The sequence below is a fragment of the Eupeodes corollae genome, chromosome 2 (assembly GCF_945859685.1).
Source record: "Eupeodes corollae chromosome 2, idEupCoro1.1, whole genome shotgun sequence".
NCBI classification, from domain to species: Eukaryota; Metazoa; Arthropoda; class Insecta; order Diptera; family Syrphidae; genus Eupeodes; species Eupeodes corollae.
Genome location: NC_079148.1, coordinates 27,023,433 through 27,038,481, shown reverse-complemented (window position 1 = coordinate 27,038,481; position 15,049 = coordinate 27,023,433). Strand labels below are relative to the sequence as shown.

Here is a 15,049-nt window from a genome sequence, read left to right as displayed (position 1 = left end):
CATAAGAGTAAATATTTTGGTAACAATTTAGTTTTTTACACAGTTAACACCTCGCGCCAACACGCGCGACTATGATTTGCCAATTCAGCATAACAGCATATTCTCATAAGTTCCCACGATTGGTGGGTATCATATTCTGGACAACGGTGCATTGAGGTGAATGCACCGACACTACGAGTATCAAGGTCGCTGACGCAGCAATCATCGATGCACGCCGTTAGGTGTTATTTTAGGGAATTAGTTTTAAGTTAAGGAGTTCAATTGTGAGCCCGGACCTGATTAGTCGTTAAATAAATATATTGTCAAATTTAATAACCGTTTATTTATTCCGTAAGTCGAACCGTTGGGCCAGCCCCTCAGGGGTTGGCGTTCGCTTTTTTTTTCATATACGAATCCGCGATTCGTTAATTGGCGCCCGAGCAGGGACCGCGTTGCAAAACTGTATCCTTTGCGCCTGTAGATCCTAGTTCATTACCAATACGCTCTATTTGAGTGAACGTCACTGTTAACATGGGAACACAGTTGACCATTTTGGATAATAACTAAACTTTTCGCATAAACATGGGAACATGCGAATATCTGTTAAGGCTAAAGGATACGACGGTGATGGTGATCGTTCCATTAGTAGGCTGCTTGCGGCTAAACGGGATTCAAACGACACCTCCCACGCAACACGGTTCCTTGGAAACCCTATTCCGTCGGTTAAGGGGAGTACTAAATCTAAACCCTTTTTTTTCAGGAAAAAATATTTCAACAAAAAATATATATCTTTTAAAAGACTAAAGACTAAAGCGAGGAAGTTATGATAATTGTGTGAGTGGGAAAAAAGAGCCCATAATTTATCTATATTCTATAGAAAAAGTGATCCTTGAAGCATTAAGCTATTCAAAGAAAAGATATATATATATTATTCCTAATTTGAAAAGAATAATCATATTTAATTTATTAATTGTTATTAATTGTGCAAGTGTGAGTGTGTGCAGTTATTTGATATAAAAGAAAAAAGAAGTTTAATAAGGTGAAAAATAATCTTTCATAATCTGTGCCTAGTGTCTGTTAAGGTAAGCCTACATTTTACATTTTTTTTTTTATTCTTATTTTATTTTTTGAGAGAGATTTTTAAAATAAAAACATAAACTATGGATCAAGTCGCCCAACAAATTGTTGAATTGACTGGGGCAGTCAGTAGCTTGATTTCCCAATTGAAAAGCTTTGAGAGGAGAATCGAAGCTGTCGAAGGAAAGACCAATTGCCTTTATTTCCAGATCACTAACCGCAAGTGAAGAAAACTACGCCACAAATGAGAAAGAAATGTTGGCGATAGTTTGGGCACTGGATAACCTGAGATCCTATTTATATGGTGCAAAACAAATTAAAATATTCACTGACCACCAACCTCTTACCTATGCTTTGGGTAATCGCAATTACAACGCAAAGTTGAAGCGATGGAAAGCTAGGATAGAAGAATATAATTGTGAATTAATTTACAAGCCTGGAAAATCAAATGTGGTAGCAGATGCACTATCGAGACTTAATATTGTAAACGACCACTCGACTGTCTCAGCTAAAGCTGAAACAGAATGTGAAGTGAATGCGTTACAGAACACATCTTCAACAGACACAGCTTCCGAACAAAATTTCGCTGATGGTAGATCCGATACTGATACAGCTTTCGAACAGGTTTCCTCCTTAGGATCACAAGATGTCGAATCGGCTTCAACTGTGTCGGCCAGTGGAACAATGCACAGTGCAGAGCAGGATTCAACGGATCTGATTCCTCATGTGGAAGCTCCATTGAATGTTTTCCGAAACCAGATTATTATCAGGGTTTCAGATAATAAACTTGATTCGATGGAGGAACCACATCCCGGTTACATAAGACACTACTTCTCAACTCCGTATCTAGATAACGTTGCCCTAACAGCTGTCCTTAAAGCCAAACTTAGGCCCAATATAGTTAATGGCATTAAAATTCCTGAACTTTGTATGGAACTTCTGCAAAAGGTATATTTGGAAACGTTTTCCAGCTATAAGATTAGGCTGACACAAAGAATTGTTGAAGATGTCACAGACGAGAATCGAGTGTGGGAACTCATTAGTAAGGAACACAAGCGAGCTCATAGAAATGCTCGAGAGAACAAGGAACAACTCCTTGAAAGATATTACTTCCCGAAAATGAATAGCTTAATAACACGCTATGTAAAGTCCTGTGACATTTGCCTTACAAACAAGTATGATCGACATCCGGCGACCCCTATGTTTCAGCCTACTCCTATTCCCTCTTATCCTTGTGAGATATTGCACATGGATATTATGGAAATCCAGGGTGAAAAGTTTATATCATGTATCGACAAGTTTTCAAAGTTTGCTAAATTATTCCACATTAGGAACAAGTCCTCTCTATATCTAAGGGACAAAGTGATGAAAGTACTTCACTATTTTACAGTCCCCAGGATATTAGTTACAGACAATGAAAAAAGTTTTCTCAGCCCCATAATAATTAACTTTATCAAAATGCTCGACATAAAGATGTACCAAACACCCGTTAATCGTAGCGAGGTTAACGGCCAAGTTGAAAGATTTCATTCAACAGTTCTCGAAATTTTTCGATGTTTGAGAGCCGAGTATAAAGAACTTAAGCTAAGGGAGCTGATACACATATCGGTCGATCGATATAACAATACAATTCACTCGGTCACTGGCAGAAAACCATCTGACATGTTTTTTAACAGAAGTTCCAGAGTAAATTATCAAAAGATGTCAAATTATCGGATAAAAGTAAATCAGGAACTTAGGGAAAAGATAGAAAAAAATCAAAAGGCCAAAAACCAATGGCATAATAAAAAGAAATCTATCCCGAAGAAATACAAAAAAGGTGACGTAGTCTACACATCCTTCAAGAGGATTCAGGGCAAACATAAGCCGCTGTATCGGAAGGAGGTGGTAGCAAAAGATAACAAGGTAACCATTATAACAGACACAGGTAGAAAAATTCACAAATCCCAATTAAAGAATATTTAACTACAGAACACACACCCGCACAAAGAAAGCACACATCGAAAAAAAAAAAAAAAAAAAAAAAAAAAAATGTACCCTTGCAATGTAATGTAAAAAGACATAAAATGATAAAATGTAATGAAATAAATACATAAAATGTATAAAATAGTACATTTAATAAAATGACATAGGTAACGAAACCTTAATGTCAAAGCCAAAGCATAGAATAATGAAATGAATAAAATGCAGAAAAATTGTATATTTATTAAATGTATGGCAAAAATCATCATACTAATGAAATACATGCATACATAAAATTGCATAAAAATTGCAAAAAATTATTTATATATAAAAATTTAATTTTTTATAATATATATGTATAAAAAAAAAAAAAAAAAAAAAAAAAAAAAAGGTCAATGGCACCATGCCTAAACAAAAACCAAACTATATTATCTATATTATTACATAATTAATAACCATTTCTTTTTCAGAATATTAATTTTAATTTTTCCATTTTTTCTAGATATTTTAATAACGATATTACATTATTAATATTTTTAAACTTTTCATGACCTATTTTTTTCCTTATTAAGTTTATATTTAACTGATTTATTTATATTTAACCAATGTAACAAATTTAAAACACAATATAGCTTATTATTCCTAACGGCCGTGCAAGGCTTCACTATCTTCGAGTACCAGTCCCCAATGGTAACAATAAAGGAAGGACCAGGGTGGATTATCGATGGACACTTCAAATTGGTGCATTTGATCCGGTTAGATGAATTTGAAGATCTGCTCAACAAAATGACTTTAGCTGTCCAAGCTGTAATCAAGCAACCTGAAAAGAAAATCGTGGCACGCCATCACCTTACCCAGCTTCACGAACGAATCGATATGCTCAAAGGAAAAATGCATAGAAGGCAAAGGTCGATTAATTGGATTGGTTCTGCGTGGAAATGGTTGGCCGGTAACCCTGACGCAGCAGATTGGGATGAAGTGCTCAAAAACGAGAACAACATAATCGAGAATAATAATCATCAATACAAAATAAACGAGAGGATCCTTAGGATAACAAAGGATATCACCCAAAGGATCAACCAGGTCATTAACAGCACCGTAATCCAAACGTCATCGTCTAATAGGGCTATCCACGAGCAAAACGTTATGGACGAATTATTAGTGGTGAAAGAAGATGTAAACGAAATTGTTCGCGCCTGCCAGATGGCGAGAAGCGGAATCGTAAATACAAATCTCTTGGACCATGAAGAGATCAACAGGCTTATCAGCGAAGTTGAAACTTTACCATATGCTAACGTTGTGGAGGCTTTGCAATTTGGTAAACCATCAGTCTATACCAACGATTCCATCCTACTGTACGTACTATCTATGCCTAAAGTCAGCAGGACTGAGTACAACTTGTTATTGACCAGAGCGCCAATCCTGGGAGGAAAGCAAGTCGACCTACCTTATTCTAAGATTCTAGCAAACCATGAAGATACCTATGGCATAATATCCAACTGCCTTAGTATGGGCAACATGACGACTTGTGATGAAAGCTCTTTAGAAAAATTGGAAGAAGAGGGATGCGTAGTTCGGTTGCTTAAAGGAGGGCACGCTAATTGTGCAATTCGTACCAATACAGCCAGTATTACGGAACTGATCAAGGAAGACACGATATTTGTCACAAACTTCCAAGGAAAATTATATAGCAAGAACATATCAAAGGATCTCTCCGGTACATATTTGATCCAGCTCTACAATGAATCAATTCGACTAAATAACAGAACATTTGTTAGCCTGACGGCAACATCGCTTCAAGCGCTTCCACCAGTTTTAACCAACACATCCTTGAAAGTGAACAAAGTGGACATCGAATACCTTCATGACATGAGCATCAAGAACATCAAGATCCTGAATGGCCTATCATATCGGCTAAACACCTATACTGCTACGGATGTGACGATCCTCCTGATATTGGCAATAGTTGTATGGATGATATGGCGCAAGCTGCACAGGAAGATTGACTTACCAAAGATCCAAATCCTACCACCACCGGTGCTACCTACCCCTAACATCTCATCTTAAAATACTGATCTACGGGACGTAGATTTTCAAAGGGGGAGGAGTTAACACCTCGCGCCAACACGCGCGACTATGATTTGCCAATTCAGCATAACAGCATATTCTCATAAGTTCCCACGATTGGTGGGTATCATATTCTGGACAACGGTGCATTGAGGTGAATGCACCGACACTACGAGTATCAAGGTCGCTGACGCAGCAATCATCGATGCACGCCGTTAGGTGTTATTTTAGGGAATTAGTTTTAAGTTAAGGAGTTCAATTGTGAGCCCGGACCTGATTAGTCGTTAAATAAATATATTGTCAAATTTAATAACCGTTTATTTATTCCGTAAGTCGAACCGTTGGGCCAGCCCCTCAGGGGTTGGCGTTCGCTTTTTTTTTCATATACGAATCCGCGATTCGTTAATTTACACATCAATATTGAAAATTGTAGTCTTACACTCCGATTCACTTGATGTGGTATAAATGTTTAATTTTTATTTTTAATAGATACCTTATTTACCAAATCTTTGAGTAATCCTGAAAATGTTGTATTGATGATTGATTATTGAAAAATTATTGCTGATGCGTTGAATGATTAATTGAAAAAAAGTTTAGAAATCATAGCCACTTGTTGACTTGCTATACAGTTCCTTTTTCTTCTGGCCTCTTTCTGTTTTCGAACAAACCCAATCCAACCATTTATGTCCTCCCTCTTAGAAACCATTTCAAATATCTATGCCCATCATCAGGAATGAATTTTCACAAATTGGAGAAAAAAATAGAAGAGGAATCCACAACCCATTCCCTATCATTACATCTATGTATATGGATCGAAGTATTATGTAGGTGTGTAAGTGTAGTTATATAGCTCCTGTTGTAACATCTTGGGAATTCCTTCCTTTTTTCCCAGATAAAAAAAGAAATGCTTTTCTCTTCCTGTCTAATGATTATTATATGACTTTGTAAATAATACCTTCTATAGTATAGATACACCCTCTGACGGCAACTGTGATGATGATGATGATGTTAAGGACGATGATGAGGATGAGCAAGAGCAACGTGTGATGATGATGGTTTGATTCTGAAATCGCGTTTTGTGATGGTTTTTTTTTTCTTTTTGGTTTATTTTTTGAACTTAACTTCATAAGTGTTTTCTTTTTTTTCTTCTTATTTTCTTTCAATGAGAGGTGCTATGCCACAAGATAATAATTAGATTCCATCGGGATACTTAAATTTTCGTTTACTCACTTACCCTTTTTGAGTTGAGTTGCAGTTCTTATAGGTATTCATTAGTTTCGATGGTTGCGAAGGATAATATTCCCTTGCAACCATTAAAATTAGATTGCTTCATTTTGACTCTTTGAGAGAAAAAAAATAAAATAAAAAAACCTTCAAAAGTTGGAGAAATTCTTTAAAATTAATTTTCAAACAAAAGAATTCCAGAAAAACTATTGGTAACCAAAATAGCTTCAATCTTAAACGACTTAGAACAGTAAAAGAAAAGATCTCCGCTTTAAGTATCTCCTAAAATTAAGAGGATGTAGTTTGGGGAATTAATTAATTAAACAACAGTCTTTGTTAAATTTAGCCTTGAGCATCTTTATAGCTTTAACAGCTTCATTTCAACGACTTCGCTCCTAAACCAGTTAAGGTACGAATTTTTAACCGTTTTACTGTACTTCATCGCTGACATGGTCGATTCGATATTCCTCTTCTTTTAACCACTATTATTCACTCGGTTTTTATCAGAGCTCATCGTTGGATCAACTCAGCTAAAGTGCCCTAATCGTTGGTTGTCTTGGCTCTTCTTGCTCTTGCTGGAGGGGTTATATCTACTTCTTTTCCTACTACCACTTTGAACAGCATTATCGAACCTTGTGTTAATTGGGTAATTACTTTTTCTTACTGCTAGGTTTTTCTCTCGGGCTTGCAAAAATTGCCGTAGCGTAAGGTATTTCACGTCCTCATGGCGGGGTATTGTTTAAAGTTTTCAACTAGCAATAATCGCATATCGGTAGAGCCTCATTCGTTACGATATCACCTGGGTTTAGACTTTTTGATGCTAAGCAGTTTTTCGACTGCAATCAGCCTTTGCTGGTCCCGAGGATGGATTTTATTGAGTCAGTTTTGACATATCTTCTCACGGTCCTTCTAGCATTCTCGATCTGTTTGAAGTAAGGATCCGGATTACCTTCCTTATTCTTCTTACTGAGATAAATCATTTTGTCCTTCGAATAAGGCCCATGTGGGCTCCGAGTTTCGAATATGGCAGGTAGCAGGGTAACTAAGCACCCTGCCTCATCCTCGTAGACTTTGTATGCTTTCCTTCACCAGACCCTTTCAGAGTCGAAGTCACCTTGGTAACTAACAATGTCTAGGCTTTGGCCGCAATATCGCTAATGGGTCTTTTTAATTGCCTTCTAGCATTTCCTTTGGCCACGGTTAAGATAGCGTTGGAGCTGTCGGAGATTGCGGGGGGAAAGATTCTCCTCATCCTATGATATCACTTTCTCACGAGCTCCCAGATCCCCATCGTCGCAGTCAGAGAAATCCATGAGACACCCATGAAAGTTCTCATTGACTTTACTGAAACCACTGCTAGGTACATCTGGCGACATGTTGTTTTTCGAGGTCAAGCCATCGCCCGCAGAGACGTGATTTCTGCTGACTCTTGGGTGACTTTGGTTTTCTTGGTTACCTGCCATGGCAGCTAAATTGCTCAAGGGTAAAACGTAAGCCCTCCCAATGCACTACAAAATTATGATCCTAAACCCATCATTGCAGTAAAATGGATAGTAAAGATCCTGTGAAATTAAAGAGGCAAAAATTTCATCTTATGTTTTCAAAGTGTATAATCTAAACATTCAAAATCTAGTTTCCATCATTGTCAAGAGATGTCTACGTCAAAAAAGTTAACTTCGTAAAGTGTTAAATATTCTGACAACTTTCTAGCGAAGCACTGAGTTCATACCCAAACTCACAACAATGTCAAAATTAAGCCTCCTTCAAAACTGCAAGTTCGCAGATTCAAATGTTTTTCCTTTACTAAACGTCAAAGCTATTTCAACTGCCTTAACAATCTGTTGCATAACTGTCTAATTTCCCGTCTCGAATTCAAGCGTATAAGTGCCTTCTTCCATTATTACATGTTTACAATTCTGTTTCTGCGTTTCAAAAAATGTTCTTCACTTATTTAATTAACTTTCTCATTATAATTCAAGATAGCTGAATCCTTCAAGCTTACTTCCTCTGTGTCTAATTGAAATTTATGAAAACACAAAACAAAAAATTCTCACTTCCATTGAAACTCTTATTCTGATAAAACATTGAAACAAACGCAAAGAGCGACACGTTAACAAAACAAGAAGGTTCTATGGTAAATTTCTGATGAAATACCTGAAAGCTAAAAAACAAAATAAAAGGACTCATGTCAGAAAGAGCATTATTCATCATCACGCATACCTATGTATATGTATTTCCTTCCTATATTTTCGCAGAAAATAACACACACACTCACCAACAGTCGTCCTTTAGAGGTAAAGAGGACCTTAAAACCATTTACTGTTATACTGTTACTCTGTGCTATATTCAATTTAACACAAACATGCTGTCAAACTCAAATTTAATGCATCTCCTCAAGCGTAAAGGATGCGAAAGCAAATGAATACAGTAGCACCTTGTTATCGTATATTTTTAAAGCCTACAAAATTTCTATCTATAGAATGATTGCCATGTAAATTGTACACAATCCAACAAGCTCAACATGTGAACGTAGGTACTCTTGCTTGACATTTATTGAAGCTGAAAAAATAAACAGTCAAATAGCAAAAGCTTTTGCAGTTTTTCTTCCTTTTTAGTCACAGTAACCGTCATCAGAATCAGTGAGGGAAAAAATCAATGTTATACTTTTTTTGCTCTCTCTTTTCTATCATAATCCTAGATGGTATGTTCAAATCCCTTTACCAATTCACCCCTCCCCATTCTACAGATTCATATTCTGGGAAAAGTCAAGTTGAAAATTGCGTAGAATTTGTAAATATGACTTTTAAAGTAGGTTGATGAAATGAGCGTGTTTTTAAACCTTTTCCAGAGAAAAGCTAGTTTTAGTGGTTCCAAATGTTCGGGATATCATAGATATTAAAAGTCGTGTGTTGATGACGAAAACTAATTAATCCCTATCTATAGGATCATTGTCAAAATGATATTCTGAGTGATATGTGATATTTAAAAAAACCGAGCACTGCTCTGAGCAAGTACTCAATTGTGAATTCTAAGTAAATGTCAATCAATGGATTAATTTCAATTAATGTCAAACAAAAGAAGTTTTTTTCCGAAAAAAAAGAAGTTTATGCCATTTTAAGCATTTGCTTTGTTTTAAGCATTTGCTTATTTTCACAAATCCATGACTTAAACTTAAAAGTATAAAATCCTCAAATTATTAGTAAAACAACAATCAATATTATTTTCTAACCCCTATAGTGAAAAGGATGTGTATGTTAATGATTTTCTAATACCCACACATGACACGTGGAAGTAAAAAGAAGACGAAAAGTGGCCAAAGCTAGTGACTCAGTCAGACTATACACACACTCAAACACACACACATGGAATTTAATTAAAAACTTTTCTTTACTTTTTATGTGTTGTGTGTACCTCTACTATACCTCGCAATATATATCGATATACCTATACCCACGTGAACTATACGTGAAAGTATGCAAAGTTTATCTTTTTTTGAAGGAAGATATATTGCTTAAGGACTTTGTGCATACAAATAAAATAAAATAAAAATTGAAAATATACAAACTCTTTTATAAGGATCAGACACAAATATTTTGTTTTTGTATGTGTTGGATGGTATGTTGAACGAAATATTCTATGCATTTTCAAAAGAATTTGCATAAAATGGGGAAAAGGAAAACAAATTAAAATAAGACCAAAGAATAAAAACAACAACAACAAAAAGCGTTTAAGGTTAATTTTTATATTTTTTGTTTGTGTTTTCTGTTGAATGTCCACTTTCTACTTAAGTCATCTTTGTAGAACACAATTTACAGACAAACTTACATATATCTTGTGTGGTGTGTTGAACAAAAAGGCAGGGAAGGACTTCTTTAGTCTACCTTGGCGGTACACCTTCGTTCCATAGTAAAAAAGTTCTATGACGTTGAGGAATAATTGAGGTTCTGGTTGCTGGTTTATTGATGTTTATTGACCTTTTCTTTCAAATACACCCAAAGGAAGAAGTCTTAAGGTGTCAAATCAATTGATCTTGGTGGCCAATTGCCATCGCCGCTATAACGTGAGATAACACGGCCATTGAATTTGTCGGTGCAAAGAGCCTTTATTTCGTTAGCTGTGTGGCAAGTAGCACAGTCGCGTCCTGTTTAAACTACATACTGTCCACATCCATATCTTCCAATTCGTTACTATCTCACGATAACGAACGCTATTCACAGTAACTACTTGACCAAATCATTTTCGAAAAAATACGGAGTGATGAAGGCGCCAGCCTTTAAACCCCACGAAAGAATCCCACTTTGTGCGTGCATTGGTTTTTTCTACAATCACTCTTGGAGTATCATTCGCCCAAATCTAGAAATTCTGTTATTGATGAGGTGAAAATGTGCCCCATCACTGAAGATGATGATCATTCACGGTGGCCATTTCTTGCCAGCGTTCTGAATATTGGCGATGTTTGAAACAGTCAAGAGGCTTAAGTTTTTGAGTCAATTGCACCCTGTTAGGTTGTAAATGCAAGTCTTTGGGCATGATGTTCATCAACGACCAGCGTGTGAGGTGCAATTGTTAGGCACGACGAGGAGTTGAGGTGGACGACTCTTCAGCCTATACTTTCGCGAATAAAAGCAACATTTTCTACAGTACGAGCATGCACTGGTGTTTTCAGATCCGCTACAAATCCTTTTCGCTCTAAATTTGTACGATTTTTCCAATTGTACTCACATTTGAACGATTTGATTGACCAAAAAATCACGAATGAATTTTGATTTAAACGTCCATTTGCATAATAAGCCTGAATAACCTTAACGCGTTGCTCGATTGTAAATTTTTTCAAGCTTCAAATTGAAGAAGTCTGAAATGAAGAAATGTCAAATGAAATGCAGGAAAAAACTTAACGTTTAGTTGTGGTTGACATTTAACATCGACCCTTAAAATTTAACCATCCTTTAGAAAAATTGAAAACATGATGGCCTATATGCCCAACCTTCTGGAACTCCATTTCCTACTGAACAATTTCAATTCTATTTTAATTCAACTTCATTTCAATTTCATTTAGTTTAGTTTATCAGCAGGTTCCCGAAATCGAGATCAAAATTAATTTAATTTCAAATACTTTTCGAAATCACTTAAAGCTAAACTAAGACAGTTAACAAAACAAATCAGCAACTAATTAATTTTGCTAATTATAATATTTTGTATAGTTTTGTATGTTTTTATTTTTTAATAAAAAATATTAAATAATACCGTTTTTTTAATGGAGTTGATGAAGATGCTAGCTAAAGGTAGTTTTAAAATATTTGTTGAAAAAGACTTATGTTGCTATGAACCGGAACATTGTTTTTTTTTCAAAATGTCATAAGAAAGGCATGTTTTCTTAAACAATCGTGTTGCAGCTGCAACTATCCACGTACTATGTCTATTTCAAAAACTAGTATTCGCTTGTCTAATTCATTCACACTGACTAAATCTAATCGAATTGAAATCAATTGAAAATGGCAAAAATTGAAATGCAAAGCACAGATTCCCTTCTTTCAACTTCAGAAATTAATATCGTTTAAAGTGAGTTCTAGAACATCAATTTTAATTTAAAATTTTTATTAAACTTTCACTTAAACCTAACTAAATATTAATATTCAATTCAATTCAATTTAAATTGAAATTCTAAAACATTTCAACTTCAATTCACTTTAAAAGCTTTTTCAATTTAATTCAATTTAATTCTCATTTAATGTTAGTTTAACTTCGATTTAATTTCAGTTTAAAAGCTTTTTCAATTCAATTCAATTCCAATTCAATTTTAATTTAACTTCAATTTCATTTCAATTTCAAATTTATATATGTAGATTCAGTTTCTATTTTCAATGTCTGTGTTTTGTGTTCGTAAATTTTGTCTGCACTAGAATGTTGCTCAGGAAATAACTCCTCTAGAAAGGGCCCCCTCAACAGTCAAAGGATCATTTAGTATTCACTACAACACTGGTCATAAGTGGCAAACGGAAGAAAATTACTTCCTGCAATTGTTGCAGGAAACTAGCGAAATATTCCAAGTAATTGCCGGATAAGCGTAAACATTTCTATAACACAGGAAGTAATGTGAATATGTACTACAATATTTATATTTTTATATTTATTTTATAGAATTGTACGTTACGTACCACGCCGTACATGTGTTGTTATGGATTAGAATTGCAAATTATTCAAGCTGAAGTAGATGGAAAAAAATATTAATAACAAGGGTTCAAGTTATGAATGCAATTCTTTGAAGTAGATTTGTCGTTAGAAAAAAAGATACAAAAATATAAAAAGAATTGTTTAAAAAGTGTATGAATTTTAATGCGTATTTTCTTTCTATATTCAGTATATTTTCCCCAGAGGGATAATTCTTAGAGTTTAGTAAGTCTCTGATTAAAACAAAAAAATATCAAGTGAGTTTTAGTGCTAATTTTGCCATTTTTGTATGACATTATTTATAGTTTTCTAATGAATTGGATCAGTAAAAATAAAACAACAGACATATACAATTTAGTTTAGGTGCACGTCTAAATTCTAAAATTTCATTTCGTCGAACAATGAAAACTTTATATTTCTCTGAATTGTTATTTTTTTCTGAAACACTATTCAATGTTTTTTTTGTTCAAAATCGATGGTCTATAGTTAAAAAAGTCAATCAAATACACATGTAAATCACCTTTAACATTTGAGTTTAATTTTTCACCTCTTTTTACGTTGGAAACCAAAGTTTCCATAATTTAAGATGACAGCTTTACCATTCAATACGGTTTGTTTTAAAATGTATCAATAAACAAAAATGGAAAAAAAACCTTCTGGCGAAATCCTTAGGTGTCTTAATTTGTATCATAATTTTTGTATTTCATTTATTAATAAGGTCCTAATTCATCCATCACTCATTTCCAAAAATTTGTATACACATGCCATCAACTGAGAGGATAATGTGTGTTAAATCACATCAGGATTTTTGGTTCATAATGTTTTCGTAATCTCGGATTCCATGATAATCTACTTTGCGGCTTACGTGACACACCAAAGCAAAAAAAAACATTAACACAGATTGTAACTGACATAATCATTAAAATACAATACTTTAGTTACATTTTTGTGATTTTACACTCTATGTCACTGGATTATCGTTAGATTTTTAAATAAAAATATCAAAGGGCTATTTTCCTAAAAATATATTTTTGTTAATACAATGTTTGTGTTGCCTTCAATACGACAAAATTTATAGGTAAGTGAAAATTGGTCACATTGGTAATTATTCAATTTTTATAACCAGAAAATTTAGCAAAATCGAAAAGTTTACCCTAAGAAAGGTTTTAAAGATTAAAAGATTGGTTATGAACATGTGGGTTTTAAACATTTAAAATAAGAGCATTTACTAAAAATCGAACTTAGTAGCGAAAATTTCTATCTTCTTCTTACGGGACATAGTTTTTTTTGTAAGCAAAGGTTCAAACCAAGTGACACTGATTGTTTCACACCTTTCAATTTCAAATAATAAAAGAAAAGAATACTAACAATATAGTAAAAATGTGTGGCGAAGCGATGAAAAATAAAATCAAACATAACGAATACAAAAAAGAAGAACCATATTGAATTGTAGTGCCAAAGGATGATCTTAATGTCCTTCTGTCTACCACCTCGTCACCTCACCTACCAGGGGTTACGAAATAAAGGAAAAAATCGTTGTCTGAGATAAAAATGTTTATATTGGTTGAGATTTTATGATAATTAGATGAGACTAAATTGAGAATAATAACTACCAAAACATAACAAAGGCTTATTCTTGTGGATTCTAACTCTATTATGACTTGATTATAAGCTTGTAAATTGTAAAGATGCTGACAGTCAATAAAGTATTATTTATTACACCTTTAGCGTGCTTATATTCAATGTTCTATTTACGAGTTGCTTTTCTGTTAATACAATTTTTCGATTTTTACTATCGATTTGTAATTTAGATTGTAGAGCGGTTAGGGCATGTTGATGATATATCAATGAAATCAATCTGGCTGCACTATAGTAAGTCATTGGCAGATTTATAAAATTGCAATTTTTCAAAAGCTTAGAACATAAAGTTTTTTAGGAACTGACAATCATGCTCATCAATGTGAGTTTTTATGGTGAAGGGTTTGGTGAACTTGCATTTTCGTTTCCTTTAGCACCATAACTATTTTAGAAATTCAATTATGTAGAAATTAGGATAAAAACTAGGTCACTTTCTTCTGTGCTATAGGATATAGGGTTATTATTAAAAATACCTATGTACATTTGTCGGCGAAATCATTTGTTTACCCATCATTTATTTGTGCATTTCTCAAAATATGTAGGCAAAAGCAAAATTCATTCATGTACGTTTTTTTTTTAAATTTGTGTAAAAACGAAAAGAAATTGATTTAAAATCAAATCAAATCTTAATTTTTCTCAAAAAAACAAGTTAAGAATCGAAAAACAAAAATATGTTTTTCTTAGGTACACTTCGAAAAACTTAAAGTTATTCTGCATAGCAAAAAATTATTTTGAAAGTAATATTAGTTTGTTTTATTTTTAGATTTGAATTTTTTGTATTCATAATCATTGTGTTTAAAGTCATAATATGTAGAATAAAATTTTATTTGTGGCTAAAGCTTTATTATTTTATCAAAATTCTTGAGACCAACCAAGATGGTCAATTTTTAGTTTCGACTTTTAGGCATTTTGGCGATTGTGTGATATACAAAGT

The 15,049-nt window shown here is 34.0% G+C and overlaps 1 protein-coding gene and 1 non-coding gene across 9 annotated transcripts in view; one reads left to right on the top strand and one right to left on the bottom strand.

Annotated features, from left to right (window-relative positions):
* Positions 1–15,049, top strand: part of LOC129947773 (eye-specific diacylglycerol kinase) — a 413,734-nt gene that overhangs the window by 161,702 nt on the left and 236,983 nt on the right. The gene's annotated exons all lie outside the window — the stretch shown is intronic.
* Positions 6,986–7,122, bottom strand: LOC129948641 (U4 spliceosomal RNA). Its single transcript, XR_008781929.1, has one exon. It is a non-coding gene; the product is annotated as a U4 spliceosomal RNA (small nuclear RNA).